This window comes from Macaca thibetana, chromosome 14 (genome assembly GCF_024542745.1).
Source record: "Macaca thibetana thibetana isolate TM-01 chromosome 14, ASM2454274v1, whole genome shotgun sequence".
Classification (NCBI taxonomy): Eukaryota; Metazoa; Chordata; class Mammalia; order Primates; family Cercopithecidae; genus Macaca; species Macaca thibetana.
In genome coordinates this window covers 95,402,070-95,414,026 of record NC_065591.1, presented here as the reverse complement: position 1 = coordinate 95,414,026, position 11,957 = coordinate 95,402,070, and positions in this window count along the sequence as shown.

The window sequence follows — 11,957 nt, the reverse complement described above, 5'->3', positions numbered from 1 at the left end:
GTCTTAAATCATTTTAAATTTTGGACAAAAACAAAGGCTGAAAAAGGGGAGCTTGGAATGTGGGGCATGCAGGAGGGGTGAGGAGGTGCTGGTCTATGTGACTTGTTCTAATGACTTATGCCTTATTGTCTCATTTGAAGAATGAGCCCATGCCATCCCAGGCACAATCAGGTTAATTAACTGCGGCCTTGAGGTAATCTCCTGGTGGAAGAGAATTCTGTAGGCGCCAGATTGTTTGAAGTTTCAATTCCTGGAACTTCTAAGCAAGCATATAATTAGATAAGGGAAACATTCTACAGGGGGTGGGGTGCCTAGTGGGAAGAGGTTATAATTTTATTACTAAGTAAGGAAGGAAAAGGAAGGAAGAAAGAAAAATTTTAAAGTGGAGTACTCGGTTACTGACTGACAAATCTTGTGCTTAACAAAAAGAAAAAGCATCTACAGACAGGTAACATAAGATGTGACAAGATTGCTGGCAGTCAGAAGTCAATCATTTCATAGAGGAGTGACTAGTAGCAAAACAAACTTAGTGCATTTATGGTTATTCAAAGCCTGTGACTTCACTATACCTTCTACACATAGCCCTTTATTCTAAGCCTAATGTGAGCCTGAATGCATTTGTGTTTTTTGCTTTGCAAGCCAAGCCCTGGTGATCTTCCCCCAAAGCCTATCCACGTAGAAACATCCCAAGTGTGTTTGTATTGAAGAAAACCAAAATATTTCTCTCCAAAATATTGAGGATTGTTATGTCAATGACACTGAAAACACAGGAGAACACCCTGCCTCAATATGCCTGATAGTGAGATGGGAGCATTCCCTTGACCCCCTTCATGGGCGGGAACTGGAGTGGCTCGTCTCACTCAACCTGCCACTGGCCACTCCGCACAATAGGGAGTGTGCAAACAAGTGAGTGTGGGAACAAGAGGGAATGAATGCTGGAACTGGCCAGTCACTCCTCTCGGTGGGAGCAGGCTCTGTGCAGGCCCCACAGCATCCAAGCGCCTGCCCTCTCGGCACTCAGGTTCTTGTCTGGCATCCAGGAAGAATCAGGTCACACAAACGGATTGGAGGGTGGTATATGCAGAGGATTTTATTGGCCGATGGTTCTCAGTGGGATGGGAGTTGGAAAGGGGATGGTGTGCAGGAAGAAGGTGATCTTTCCTTGACACCACATGATTTGAAGTTAGCCATGTCTGTCTGTGTTCTCTGACACTCAATGCTGCTTCTCTGCTAGCTGCTCAGCAGCCTACAGCCCTGGCGCTCAGCAGCTGGCAATCCTAATCATTTGCATCAGCTGCATGTATCAGCTGCTAGCTGAAGTATTTTTATGGGCACAGGATAGGGGCATGGCAAGCCAAAAAGACAATCATTTGGGTGGAAAACTGGGGTCATTTGTTTTCAGTTAGGGCCAAAGTTCCAGGCTTGAGGGTAGAGTTTAGCAGGGAGCCCAGCCCTTTTGTAGCAATAGCAGAACATAAGCCTTTCTTACTGGAAAATGGCACTTGCTTATTGGCCCAGGGAAGGCATGAGCAGGCATCAGAGGAATCTGGTGATAAGAGAAAAATCTTAGATATATTCAGCAAAGTTTAACTGAGCAAAGAAAAATTTGCAAATTGGGTATCCCCCAAACCAGAATAGGGTCAGAGAGGTTCCAGCGCAGCCACGTGGTGGAAGATTTATGAGCAGAAAAAGAATGCAAGGAAAACAAAAGTAGGGCCAGGGATGGTGGCTTACATGGACTAGTCCCAGCTACTTGGCAGGCTGAGGTGGGAGGATCACTCAAGCCCAGGAAGTCGAGGTTGCAGTGAGCCGAGTATGTGCCATTGCACTCCAGCCTGAGTGACACAGTAAAACCCTGCCTCAAAAAAACAAAACAACAACAAAAAACAAAAAGTAAGATATAGAACTCGCCAGATTGGTTACAGCTAGATGTTTGCCTTATTTGAAAATGGCTTGAAGAGTTGGCCACCTTTGATGGGACAAAACTTAGTGACTGGCACAACAGTAGGTGACAGTCTATTTCCTCATCCAGTTAGGTAACAGTTTATTATGTAGGGAGCAATCTTTAGACCAGCCCTCAAATTTGTAAGTGTAATTGCCCAGTGGGTTTACCTCGCCCACTGCCTAGACAGCCGATTTATCAAGACAGGAGAACTGCAATAGAGGAAGCATAATTCATATACAGCCAGCTGTACAGGAGACCAGAGTTTTACTATTACTCAAATCAGTCTCCCTGAGCATTCGGGGATCAGTTTTTAAGGATAATTTGGTGGGTGAAGGAAGACTAGTGAGTCGAGAGTGCTGGTTGGTTGGGTCAGAGATGAAATCATCGGAAGTTAAAGTTGTCTTCTTGTGCTGAGTCAGTTCCTGGGTGGGGGCCACAGATTCAGGTAAGCCAGTTTACGATCTAGGTGGTGCCAGCTGATGCATGAAGTGCAGGGTCTGCAAAATATTTCAAGCACTGATCTTCGGTTTTACAATAGTGCTTTTATCCCTGGGAGCAATTTGCGGGGGTGGGGGGTGGTACAATCAGAATCTGGTAGCCTCCAGTTTCATGACTCCTAAACCATAATTTCTCATCTTTTGGCTACTTTGTTAGTTCCACAAAGGCAGTCTAGTCTCCAGGCAAGAGGGGGTTTGTTATGGGAAAGGGCTGTTGTCATCTTTGTTTTTGAAACTGACAGTGCAAAATTGTAACTCAGGGAATTATGACAGTGAAAGAAATCAGACCTAACCGACTACATCTTGCTTCTAACCCTTAAGCTGTCCTTGTTCATTCCTGGGCATAGGCTGAATGAACTTTGGGAAGGAATTCAGTTCATGGTTTGACTCTGAAACAAAATTAGTCCCCAAAAGACCCCATTCTTACCTGGGGTCCAGTCTGCCTTTGCAGGACTAACAAATTAGCTACAAGGTTAGAAATTACAGTTGAGGGGTCATGCAGCCTCTAGCTCTAACAGTCTGAACCACCTCAAATTGCTCCTGAGGGTAACATCTTTGTAAAACCTAACATCAGTAATTGAGATATTTTGCAGACCCTGCACTTGATGGATCAGCCGATACCACGCAGACCGGTAATCTGGCCCAACCAGTTCTGCCACTGTGCCCAGGAATGGAAGACATTAAGAAAACCTGACTTTGACCCTCTATCATTCCATCTCCAACCTGATCAATCAGCACTCCTTACTTCTCAAGCGCCTACCCACCAAATTATCTTTAAAAACTCTGATCCCCGAATGCTCGAGAAGACTGATTTGAGTAATAATAAAACTCTGGTCTCCGGCACAGTCAGCTCTGCATGAAGTACTCTTTCTTTATTGCAATTCTCCTGTCTTGATAAATCAATTCTGTCTAGGCAGCAGGCAAGGTGAGCCCATTGGGAGGTTACATTTTAAACTATAAACTAAGTTTCTCCCATAGTTCAGCCTACACCCAGGAATGAACAAGGACAGCTTGGAAGTTAGAAGTAAGATAGGGCTGGTAGGTCAGATCTCTTCAACTGTCTCAGTTACAGTTTTGCAATGGCAGTTTCATGAAGAGGCAGCTTTAGGCTCAACTTTTTAACACTGGGACAGATTTTACTACCTTCCCACATTTTCCCACCTTTTACAAGACTGGAACTGCATTCTCTTTGTTTTGTTTTCATAGGATTTGTGGCTCTTTGTTAAAATACTATTTAAACAAGCCCCTTAAACCTTGAGAGATACTTTTGAACCGAGGCCTCTCCCGTGTCATGTGCACCGCACACGTCAGTCAGCCTCTGCTGGTTTTTCTTCTTTTAATCCACATTTTCAGGAGAGTGTCTCAACTAAAAATTTATGAGGGTTGAGGGCCGGGCGTGGTGGCTCACGCCTGTAATCCCAGCACTTTGGGAAGCCGAGACGGGCGGATCACAAGGTCAGGAGATCGAGACCATCCTGGCTAACACGGTGAAACCCCGTCTCTACTACAAAAAATGTAAATTTTTTGTAAAACTACAAAAAATTAGCCGGGCGCGGTGGCGGGCACCTGTAGTCCCAGCTACTCGGAGGCTGAGGCAGGAGAATGGCATGAACCTGGGAGGCGGAGCTTGCAGTGAACTGAGATCGCGCCACTGCAGCCTGGGTGACAGAGTGAGAGTCCGTCTCAAAAAAAAAAAAAAAGGGTTGAAAAAGAAATTATATTTTCTTCCCTTCAGTATGAAGTTTCCTGCCTGGCATTTAAAATTCTGCTTAGAGCTCATTAGAGTTTTTCTACTTAACAGAAATTAATGGTGTAGTATAATATGAAATATATTTGGTCTTTGTCTGAGGTTCTGTCACAAAGTACCTAAAACCCTTAGAATTTCCTGATAGGAATGTCTTTTGTTATTCAGAATGAGCTTCTTTCAGATCATCCTGGAGTTGATGCTCATGACGTGACTTAGAAAGACAGTGACTGAAGGATTAGAGGCTTGAAACTTTCAGCACCACTCAGTGGAGGTTGGTCAGCACTGAAAAACGAGCTCTATAAAAACTCTTCAACAAGATTTGGCATGCCTTTAGGTTGCTGAGCACGTGGAAGTGCTGGGAGGGTGGCACAGAAAGAGGGCAGGGAAGCGCTGTGCCCTCCCCCCATACCTTGACTTGTTCATCTGTATCCTTTATAATAAACTGGTAATTATAAGTAAAGTGTTTCCAAGTTCTGGGAGCCACCCTAGCACATTATTAAAGTCAGGGGGCAGAAGGGGGTCATGGGAACCCCAACTTATAGCAGGTTAGTCAGAAGCACAGGTTACAACCTGGAACTCTCTCTAGGTAGACAGTATCAGATCAAGTGGAATTGAAATAAATTATAGGACACAACTAGTTGATGTCCACAAAGAATTACTTGGTGTGGGGAGAAAACCCCTGACACATCTGACCAAAGAAGTGTTCTGTGTTGAATGTGAGAGTAGGAAGAAAAAAATTGTTTTCCCTCAAAAATGGACTATTCATTCTGATAGCGGCAGGAGACAGACAAATCCTAGGCAGACAGGGCAGGTCTCCAGTGAAACCTGACCTTCAAGCCAAACACAGTTTAAAGCCTGAAAACCAAGCCACAAGTCTCGGATAAATCCGCAGACCAGACTGAGAAGTTCTCTTCCCGTTTGGCATGCTTTCCTCTGATTGATCCCCACCCTTCACCTATTTTACATAGACCTACCCTTTCCTAATTGGTTTTTAACACTGTTGTGCCCATCTTTCAGTGGTGCCTTTTTTTTTGTTAGCCTTTTTTGCATACTCACAAACCAATCAGCATGCACTCCCCCATTCTGAGCCCACAAAAGCCCCAAACTCAGCCACACTTTTGGACTGCTCACCTTTGGGAGGAGGAGGATAGCCGACTTCAGGTAGGGAACTGCCAAACTTGAGTCCTCCTTTCTACTGAGAGCTGCTTCATCACTCAAAATTGTTTGCCTTGCTCACCCGCCAGCTCCCAGGTAACCTCATTCTTCTTAGAAATGGGACAAGAACTCGAGACCCACAGAATGGTGAGTGTGAACAGAGCTGTAACCCTGTAGCACTCCCCTCCCACTTGCCAAGCAATGGGAGAGGGAGCTGCTGGGCTCCACATGCCCCCATTCATCAGGCTGCAGACAGCGGGACTGAAAGAACTGTTAACACACTTAACACCCTCTTTGGGGCTTCAGAGTTGCTGGTGTCGCCACGTTTTTTGATAGCCACCGTGTTCCCCTCATCCAGATGTTAGCACCCAAAGCAGAAGCAGGTCATGGCACACCCAACCCAGCTGGAGGCTGAGTGCAAGTCCCACGGCAAGAGCAGGATCTGGGATGGAGTGCAAGCCAAGTGCATCCTGCCAGGTTGAGTGGGTGGGGTACCTCCAGTGGCAACCCCAGAGCCAAGCAAGACCCGGGCAAGGGCACTGCCAGTTGTGGAGGTCTCCAGCTAGGGAAGCAGAACCAAATAATCCTGTGTCAATTCTTTCATTTCATTGGACTGTGTAACTTTTACAGATATCAACAATGACATGCAACTGAGTTTTAGATTTACATGTGGCTTTATCTGACTTAAGGTTACTTTTTAGAATCATTCTAAAACTTTAAATCTGTAAGAAAAAAATGCGTATCGTAATGAAATTTGTTGGGAAAACACAAGTCATAGAGGAAAGGCTAGCACATTCTACATTTGAGTTTAAAGCTTTTCTTCATCAGAAGACAACATAAAAAAAGACAAGCCCCAAACCGGGAATGTGTATTTTATAAAACGTATAATTGACAGTGCCCTACTCTACAAATATATAAGGATGTTTAATTCCTAAAAGTCAGAAAAGATAACAGAAAAATAAGGCAAAAGGTAATAGCATTTCACGGACAAAAATTAAAACCACCTTTGCAAAAATTATGACAGTAAGAAAATTAGGACAGTGAAAGAGATCTGATCTAATCAAACCCTATCTTGCCTTTAACCTCCAAACTTTCTTTAATCATTACTGGGCTTAGGCCAAACTAACTTTAAGATACATTTAGTTTATAGTTTAAATAATAGTCCTTGTCCAAAACTAAACTGCCTTTGTAAAGCTAATGAAAGACGACAAGTTTAGAGAGAGGAGGAGCTTGAATTCTGCTAAGGTGTAGACATAAATAATCACTAGTCATTATTTTGGAGGTCACAAGATATGCATCTTCCCCAATTACTCCTACAGATGACATCATTACTGTGGGGCCTAAGATTGGCCTTTTGAGATGTTTTTAGAGGCCTTTTCAGGATTTTACATTTCTAGTGAACAGTGGTTCCACCCGGACCCCCAAATCAGTCCTGTGGCCCCACCCAGAAGTGGATTCCCTGGCCTATCAAACTATCCTTGAAAAACCCTAGCCTTTGAATTTTGGGGGAGACTAACTTGATTAATAATACCATTTTCCATGTGGCATGTCCAGCCTCCTGTCAATTACCTCTTTCTTTGTTGCAATGCCACGGTCACAGTGAATTGGTTTCATCTGTGCAGTGGACAGGAAGAGCCCACTGCGGGGCTACAAAGTCACACGTGGACAATGAACATTACAAATTGCTTATCTTTAATTGGGAAAATGCAAATTAAATGTGATGCCATTTTATACCCCAGATTTGCAGAAATATAAGTATTCATGAGGATGCAGAATGACAAGAACTCATATAAACTGTTGGTGGGACTATGAATTGGTTCAAACTCAAATCTTGTTATGATTACAGTGCTTACTAGTGCTAGGTACTCTTTCAAGTACTTTATATATGTTAACTCATTTAACCACATGGAAAATTTTTATTGTAATATAATTAAGTTGACAGTTTTCCTACAGGAGATTCCGCAATTTCAGTACTAGGTATATGCCCTAGAGCAGTGGTCCCCAAACTTTTTGGCACCAGGAACCAGCTTTGAGGAAGACAGTTTTTCTGTGGATCAGGGGTCAGGGATGGGGGATGGAATGGTGGTTTTGAGAGGAAACTGTTCCACCTCAGATCATCAGGAATTAGACTCTCATAAGGAGCACACAACCTAGACCCCTCACAGGTGCAGTTCACAGTAGGGTTCATGCTCCTGTGAGAACCTAATGTTGCAGCTGATCCCACAGGAGGCAGAGCTCAGGTGGTAATGCTCACTAACCTGCTGCTCACCTCTTGCTGTGTAGCCTGGCTCCTAACAGACCTGTAAGGGTCCATGGTCCGCAAGTTGGGGACCCCTGCAGGAGGTCTTGTAAATGCACATCAGGAGACTTACTTATAGCAGCATAGTTTATAGTAGTAAGAAACTAGAACAATTCAAATATTCATCAAGAGAAAACCGGATAAATTGTGGTCAATTCATATGTTCATACTGAAAAAAAAGAAGGGTCATAAAATACGTACAGCAAGACATAATTTACATAAAAATAAAAACCATACAATCATGATGGTGATACCAGTGGGCTAGAGGAGGTCCCCAAATGCTGGTAGGACCTCAACCCTGGCTGGTGTCCAGGATCTTGACACTGTCTCAAGAAGGAATTTAAGGACTAGTCAGAAAATGGTGAAAATATGGAGATTTATTGCCAAGTTAAAGTACACACTCAAGAAAGGGGATTGTGGGTGTACTCAGGAGAGTGAGTCATGCACAATGGGGTTTGAGGTTTCTGTCTATGGGTTTCTTTAACCAAGGAGTGGAATATTCATGAAGATTTCTGGAAGAAGGTAAAGATTTCTCAGAACTGTAGTGTCACACATTTTTACACCAAATATGAGTGTTCCTGAAACTGTCAGAGTGCTGATGGGTGTGTGGATGAGTATGTTAATTAGTGTATAATGATGTCCTAGGTGAAACCTAGGTCAAATCCAGTGCCGTGTTGGGCCCAGCTGGTCTTAGCCAGCTTGGCCCACATCCTGTTTTTCAGGGTCTTATTAGTTCCTAGCTTATGCAGCTACTTCAACAGTTTCCTTTTTGCTAGTCATGTGAAACTGCAGCCTACAATATTCTAGGTACAAACACCCTGTATTATTCCTGTCTCAATGGGGCCAGTCTAAGATTAAAAGCAAATATTTGTCAAGTAGAAGAATATGGTCTAGGGATTCATTCATGTTCAGAAAAACTAGGAAGAACCCACCCCCAGGTGTATTAGGGTTCTGTAGAGAAACAGAACCAACGGGATGTATATATATATAGAGAGAGAGATATGAGAGGATTATTATGGGAATTGACTCATGACATTATGGACCCCAAGAAGTCCTACAATATGCCATCTGCAAGTTGGAGAACCAGGAAAGCCAGTGGTATAATTCAGTCCAAGGTCAAAAACTAGGGGAAGAGGAAGAACAGACTAGTTTAAGTCCTGGAGTCTGAAGTCCTGAGAACCAAGGAAGCTCCAGTGTTCAAGGGCAGGAAAAGATGAATGGCCCAGCTCCGAAAAAGAAAGAAAATTCACCCTCCCTCTGCCTTCCTGTACGGCTTGCGCCCTTACCAAATTAAATGAGGCCCACTCATGCTGGTAGAGGCAGATCTTTATTTAGTTTACTGATTCAAATGTTAATCTCTTCCAGACATACCCTCACAGACAAACCCAGAAATGATGTTTTACCAGCTATCTGGGTATCCATTAGCCCAGTTGAGCTGACACATAAAAATAATCACCAAACCATGGGAATTAAGCAAACCAAATTCAGGGTAATGGTTGCCTCTGGGTGGAGAATGGGAAATGAGATACTGAAAATACATCAGGCAGTTGAAATGGTATTTGTTGGTAAAACTCTCTTTCTTCAGCAGCACGCTAGGTACAAGTGTTCATTCTATTATTCTTTATAGTATATATATTCACTACACATATCTGTCTGTCTGACATATTTTACAGTGTTCTTTATAAGTAATGCAGTGAAGAATGAGGGTATCTGAGAGCCCTCAAGGCCCCTGGAAGAGTCCTGTGCATGCGGAGAGCACTGAGTGTGTGCAGTAAAGGAAGCTAAGTTGACAGTTCTGAGAGCTAAGTTCACAGTTCAAAGCATTTCTCCCCCATATTCGCTTCCTCATTTTTATAGAGGTGACTCTTCAGTGGAAATCCGTAGTGTAACAAGTATTTTGACTAGCACTGTCAATTCATTTTATCTTCTTGCCGGAAGCACTGCTGTAGTAAATATTTGTCAAGATGAAGAATTGATCAACTTGTGGTTCTGGAATAATCCTGCTCATTCCTTTTAGCATACTGACTTCCAAAATGATATATGTTAGAAAATTCCATTTTGCTGGTTTTGCTCTTTCCTGGGGGTGGGGGCTGAAAGAGAGTTTTCTTTCTTGCCACTTTGCCAATTTATTAGCTACATAATCCGTCTGAGTTTTCTCATCAATGGAATGGACATAACGAGGTGAGTGGTGATAAACACGTATGTATGTATCTAACTATTAATTGCTTGCAGCAATGCCAATGTCAGCATGCAGTCAGAACTACATTATTATTATTGGTCATATACAGAGTATTGATTTTGAACAAAATTCTACAAATGGCAGCTATTTGAATAAACTGTAGTTCATCTTATGAAAGCAAAGTGGATCTTTAACACTAGAAACATCATAAACTAGATAATGTAAGACTTGAAACATGACAATTTAAAAATTCTCAAATTTTTATTTCTAAATAGTATTTTATACAAAATTGTGATTTATAATTTTTTTAAATCTTAGCTTTTAAATTTATGTCAGTCCCATGATGAATATATAACAATACCTTAAATTTCATGTGCTCTTCAAATCGCACTTGGAAACGGGAATTGTAATCCACATTTTATAGATAAACAAAATGAAATGCAGAAGGAACAGCAAAAGTGATGGGCCTAGCCTAAAACTGGCAGGCTGCTGGCCTAACTCCAAGTCTAGGGTTCTTGCCTCAATGTAAGAGCTGACTCACCAGTTTCCTCATTATTATAGATATTAAACTTTGAAATTGCAAACATTTCTGATTGCAGCTACATGCCAAGTTAGAAATGTCATGTTTGCTTTTGGTCTAAGATAATTGTATCAAATGTCTCTTATGTATAAATGCCAATAAACCCTTACTTGAAGTTACAAAGAGCTGAGGTATATTAACATCTTCAATAGCAATTCAAGCTACAAATACATTGAAGAGTTTGCAAATAAAGAAGTTCTGAAGGGAATTGTCTTGAAATGTGAAAAGCTAACTTGGATGGACTCTTTTTAAGCTTACTTTTACTTTAATTTTTAACAACTAGTGTTTTGTTTGGGTTATAAAAGCAATCCATCCTCATTACAGCATTTGAAAAATGTAAAAATTTACCCAAAATAAGAAATTACCTATCATCTCTCTACTCAGAAATAATGAACATTTAGTATTTTAAAGTACCACTTTCTAATTTGAGATACATACTACATACATATATTCACAAATATAATATTGTATTATATAGTACAAAATATTTTCTTTTTTTCTAACATTTTGTTATAAACATTTCCTTTTCAAATTGTCTTTTTTTTTTTTTTTTTTTGAGATGGAGTCTCTCTCTGTCGCCCAGGCTGGAGTGCAGTGGCACAATCTCTGCTCACTGCAAGTTCCGCCTCCCGGGTTCACTCCATTCTCCTGCCTTGGCCTCCTGAGTAGCTGGGACTACAGGCGCCCGCCACCACGCCCAGCTAATTTTTTGTATTTTTAGTAGAGAAGGGGTTTCACCATGTTAACCAGGATGGTCTCGATCTCCTGACCTCGTGATCCACCCACCTAGGCCTTCCAAAGTGCTGGGATTACAGGTGTGAGCCACCATGCCCGGCCTAAATTATCATATTAAGACCAAATAGAACTTCAGAGATGCTTATCCCAGAAACACAAATATCGCAAAACAACCACAGACAGTGAGTTGGAGCTGACCTGAGTGTCTTCCAGGGCTGAGGTGGTGTCACTGATCACTTCAGCTGAAATCAAGAACAAATTTCATACCATCTATTTGAATTGGATGGCTTAGTTATAAGGAAAGCTGCTCACAAGGGGCACATAATGAAGCAGTTATCATTTTGCAAACCTCTACCAAGTAACCAAGGGTAGCATCATTTTGGAGAGATCTCTGAATTTGTCTAAGGGATAAATGACCTTCTGGTGGTACTTTAAACACTTGGAGCTCTCTTATGACCATCCAGAAGGTGCAGGTGTTTTGGGAGGGAGGCAAGTTAATGACTAGTTTCACTGTAAAAAGTATCATCCCAAAGGTGCACACGGTGTCTCTGGAGAGACCGTTTTGTTTACAATTAATGCTTCTCTTGCCAAGTGGGACTTGCATTAGTCAGAGAGCACAGGTTGAAAGTGTCTCCAACTTAGGGTTCCTAGTTCAGTTGGAGTATTTGGGTCTCGTCTTTGGTTTAGGAGGGACTGTCTGAGGGCAGTAGATCTTGTCTGTCCACACCACCACCCAGCTGGCATTTATCTGCCCCATCTAAGGTTGAAAAATCTCTCTTGTACAAATGAAATTCAGAGTTAAATAGTCTAGGAGTGGTAT